Below are 5,854 nucleotides of genomic sequence, written 5' to 3'. Positions count from 1 at the left end.
TGTACAGATTGAGGGAATATATACAAGAGAGAATAATAGGAAGGGTAGGATAGGGAGTCATAATGTAACTGAAATACAAGGAGTCCTAATATTTTGCCCCCACAACGAACGGACTCTCTAATTTTGAACTATCTAATCCCAATATTTAAGGAGATTCACAGATGCAATCCTAACCATGCAACATAAAAAATGGAAGGTGTGGATTAGACCACACGTTCTCACCTAACACCTTGTTCTCATGTGATTAAAGACATATATATATATATATATATATATATATATATATATATATATATATATATATATATATATATATATATATATATATATATAGGCGAGTTCAGGTGCGGCGGTGTGGCATCACCAATAGTTCAACAAATATACATCATCAACGTTAGGAAATACACCACAGAAAACAGAGAGATATTAGGTACGCATCACCAAACACACACCATTAGGTGTGAGTAAAAACACCATATAGTGTTCAGAAATACATCATTGGGCCGAGGGTGGTGAGTTATATGGTGTATTTTTTTAGGTCTGTTGTGTATTTTTTGATGTTTTATTGCATTTTATTGTGGTGTGTTTCCTTACATTGTTGGTGCATATTGTTAACACTGTTGGTGTATTCTGAAATTCCGCCGCACCGCCGCACGGGAAGACCCAGCCGCATTTGAACTTTTTCATATATATATATATATATATATATATATATATATATATATATATATATATATATATATATATATATATAACTCATCATTTTAAAAGTCATGATTGAATACACACCCCTAAGAGCAACTACATCTGTGATTTTTTTTTTTTTGGGGGGAGGTGGGGAAGCTTGAGTTTGAAAATTAATGGGAGATGGGTTTTTTTAAATGTTTTTTTTTTTTAAAATATTTTTTCTCCTGTAAGTGGTAGAATTTTGTGGGGTCCACATTTTGTGATTTGGAAACAAAGCTCTATGATTGTCTCTGCGTGCTGGAGACACAAGCACCCGGCCGACTTGTTACCCACCAAGCTTTTTTTTTTTTTTTTCGTGTCAGATTACTTTTTCTTTCTCTTTTTTTTTTTCTTCCTTTTTTTTCTCCCTCCTCTCTCTCCCATAGTGACACCTAAAAACCCACAAAAATTCAATACTATTATGAATGGTCTAAAGTCCAATTGGGTTTTGCTAGCATAGTAGCATGATGAGTTTGGCTCTTAATAATATTAATACGGAGTATTAATGAATTTGAATTGCTTACATTTTTTCTAATTAAGTTACGTTATATGTCACATCAAAACGAACCCAATTAAAAGTGCAACAATACATATTTAATTAACAAGTTGCCTAATGTAATTTATTAAAATTATCAATTGCATCTTTTTTTTTTTTATAAAAAATTCAAATATCTAAAAGGAGTGTTTAACAATTAACTATTAATTGATAACTAATTGTATTGGTGAATAGCTAATAGCTAATTATGTTTACTATTTTGACCAACTTGTAGTATTACTGATTTATAGAGGAGTGTTTTATAGATTAGTTATTTACTATAAGTGGGTAACATGTAAAATGACTTTAAAATATATGAATGTATTATTTTTTATATTGAATTATTCATAAATTATTTTACTTTAAGGTATAAATTTTAAAATAAACTTATTTTAATACTACTACTACTACTACAACAACAACAACAACAACAATAATAATAATTGGTGTTGTTATTGTTATTTTCATCTTTTTTTTTTGAATCACTCATGATTATTTACAAGTAATAAATGTTCTACTATATATAATTTCTCAATCTTTTTTCCACTGTTCTTGTTATTTGTTATGTTAACTATTGTTTTTGTTTAATAGAATATTAAATAAAAATAACTCAATGCTAACAACGTAAATTTGAAATAAAAATTTAATAAACATAAACATCACAATAACTAACAACGGTTAAGGATAAAGGCTCTATTTGGCAAACCTAGCTGAAAAGTTATAAGCTCGGAGCTGAAAGCTGAAAGCTGAAAAGTTATAAGCTAGGAGCTGAAAACTGAAGAGTTGTTAAGCTAGTTGTTATAATTGAAAATGTTTGGTAAAATTAGCTTTTTGATAAGCTGATAAATGTAAAAAGACTAAAAAGTACATATTCAAAATATTTAAAGTAGTTTGTTTACATATTAAAACTTAAAATTTTGTCTTCAAAAAAAATAAATTAACATTTTAAAATAAAACTATTAGCATAATCATGATCTAGCATCCCATAATGAAGTAGCAATATTATTGCGAATCTCCTTCATCCCAGAAGAAGAAGAAGAAGAAGAAGAAGAAGAAGAAGAAGAAGAAGAAGAAGAAGAAGAAGAAGAAGAAGAAGAAGAAGAAGAAGAAGAAGAAGAAGAAGAATAATAATAATAATAATAATAATAATAATAATAATAATAATAATAATAATAATAATAATAATAATAATAATAATAATAATAATAATAATAATAATAATAATAATAATAATAATAATAATAAAATAATAATAATAATAATAATAATAATAATAATAATAATAATAATAATAATAATAATAATAATAATAATAATAATATAATAATAATAATAATAATAATAATAATAATAATAATAATAATAATAATAATAATAATAATAATAATAATAATAATAATAATAATAATAATAATAATAATAATATAATAATAATAATAATAATAATAATAATAATAATAATAATAATAATAATAATAATAATAATAATAAATAAAATAATAATAATAATAATAATAATATAATAATAATAATAATAATAATAATAATAATAATAAATAATAATAATAATAATAATAATAATAATAATAATAATAATAATAATAATAATAATAATAATAATAATAATAATATAATAATAATAATAATAATAATAATAATAATAATAATAATAATAATAATAATAATAATAATAATAATAATAATAATAATAATAATAATAATAATAATAATAATAATAATAATAATAATAATAAAATAATAATAATAATAATAATAATAATAATAATAATAATAATAATAATAATAATAATAATAATAATAATAATAATAAAATAATAATAATAATAATAATAATAATAATAATAATAATAATAATAATAATAATAATAATAATAATAATAATAATAATAATAATAATAATAATAATAATAATAATAATAATAATAAAATAATAATAATAATAATAATAATAATAATAATAATAATAATAATAATAATAAATAATAATAATAATAATAATAATAATAATAATAATAATAATAATAATAATAATATAATAATAATAATAATAATAATAATAATAATAATAATAATAATAATAATAATAATAATAATAATAATAATAATAATAATAATAATAATAATAATAATAATAATAATAATAATAATAATAATAATAATAATAATAATAATAATAATAAAATAATAATAATAATAATAATAATAATAATAATAATAAAATAATAATAATAATAATAATAATAATAAAATAATAATAATAATAATAATAATAATAATAATAATAATAATAATAATAATAATAATAATAATAATAATAATAATAATAAAAAAAAAAAAAAAAAAAAAAATAATAATAATAATAATAATAATAATAATAATAATAATAATAATAATAATAATAATAATAATAATAATAATAATAATAATAATAATAATAATAATAATAATAATAATAATAATAATAATAATAATAATAATAATAATAATAATAATAATAATAATAATAATAATTGCGGTGAAAGTTGATAAAGGGGAAGAGAAAAAGATTTTAATTGAGTAGGATAAAGGATGTCATTTCTTTAAAATAATAAAAACAAAGATGGAATAAAAAAGTTAGGAAGGTAGTAGCTTATTTTGAAACGCTACATTAGGTAGCGTTCCAAAATAAGCTCTTATTTTAAGCTAGAAATTTATTTTAGGAACATTATCAAACATTACCAAGACTATGTGGTCTAATGATATTCGGGTTGGACTTCTATTTGAAAGGTTGTAAGTTCGAGCCTCAGTCGAGGTGTTGTTGGTTCTTTCTGTGAGCACATTGAGCTTTGCCAAATAGAGTCAAATTAGACTTTTAAAAATAAAATGCAATCATTGGTAACAAAAAGTTACCTTAAGTATTTTTTTTTTAAATTTTTAACTTATTGACATTAATAAGTTAAAGTCTAAAAACTATTTATCAAACATTTATTTTAATTATTTGACCAAGGTTTGTTAAATAAGTTAAAAATTGGTTGATAAGTTGTATGCCTAACACACTCAATATCTAATTGAAGTTTTTTTTTTTTTTTTTTACAAAGTTTTAATTTGGTGTGTTATTTATAGCACATTGTTCATAAATTTATGGCGTACTCTTCTTCTTTGCATTGAGTAATACTAAGGCTCTGTTTGACAAACCTAGCTGAAAAGCTATAAGCTAGGAGCTGATAGCTGAAAAGGAGCTGAAAGCTGAAAAGCTATAAGCTCGGAGCTGAAAATTGAAGAGGAGATGGAAGATACTTGTGAATTCTTTCGAATATAATTATGTAGTGCAAATATGGCCATAATAACATCAATTTGGTCTCCTCACTAAACTGCGGCATTTTAGCAAGTATCTTCCATCTCTTATTCAATACTCCAAATGACCTCTCAATACAACTTCGAAGAGAAGAATGTGCACGATTGAATGCTTCTTGAGCATTAGTTGGCGGCTCTTGTTCAATTTGAGATTGAAGCCATATTGCTAATTTTAAAATAACATTAATAATAATAATAATAATGATAATAATAATAATAATAATAATAATAATAATAATAAGCTAAAGTTTCAACATAATTGTTTAGCAGGAAACAAGACTAAGGAAGGAATTAACGTGAAAGTTGGGATAGGGGAAGAGAAAATGTTTTAATTCATAAGGTTAAAATATGTCATTATTTTAAAATAATAAGGGTAAAGATGGAAAAAAAGTTAGGAAGCTAGTAGCTTATTTTGAAACACTATCTAAAGTAGCGTTCCAAAATAAGCTCTTATTTTAAGCTAGGAGCTTATTTTGGGAACATTACCAAACAGAGCTTATAGCTTATTAGTAGCTTAAAATAAGCTATAAGCTCTTAGCTTAGCGTTGCCAAACAGAGCCTAAATGGATTTTCACCTTTTATTTCTTAATAGTACTATATTTTTAAATTAAATTTTTTAAGAAAAAGTGTCACTATTCTTTTTTCTTGAACAAAATAACACGCAATATTCTTTTGCATATAGAGTATGTGCTTATTTATGGATAGAACAAGCGTATACTTCAAGAGGGATGAGTTCGTAGGAAGATGACCAACCATTTCAAAAAACTATATAGCCTGTTTAGTAGGGGTGTCAATACGGGCCGGCCCGCCTCATTAGGCCCGCCCCACCGCGGGATTTTTATTTAGCGGGCTTTAGCGGGCCGACCCGCGAAGCCCGCGGGTTTGGAACTATACAACCCAAGCCTGCCCCATGCGGGTTTGCGAGTCTCGCTGGCTGGTCCGCGGGCTATCATTTAAATTTTTTTTAAAAAAAAACATGAAATAGTATATAAACATGTTAAAACCGCTTGAAATATGGCACCGAAAACTTCCATAAAATTCATAAACCTCGCTCAAATCTCCTGGATCGATACCGCGCGTTCAGCAGAACTGTAGAAGGGTGATCAAAGCTAGGGTTCAACAGCACACTCGATTTCTCTCTCGGCTTCAGATTTTCCCTCTATAATTCCCGTCTGTATATAATACATATATAAATATGTATGTTTGCTTGACTTGAAGGCGATTTAGTAATTCATAAAT

This window comes from Ipomoea nil, unplaced genomic scaffold (assembly GCF_001879475.1).
Source record: "Ipomoea nil cultivar Tokyo-kokei standard unplaced genomic scaffold, Asagao_1.1 scaffold3314, whole genome shotgun sequence".
In the NCBI taxonomy this organism is placed as follows: Eukaryota; Viridiplantae; Streptophyta; class Magnoliopsida; order Solanales; family Convolvulaceae; genus Ipomoea; species Ipomoea nil.
The sequence above is the reverse complement of the archived record's forward strand: the minus strand, read 5'-3'. Positions refer to the sequence as shown.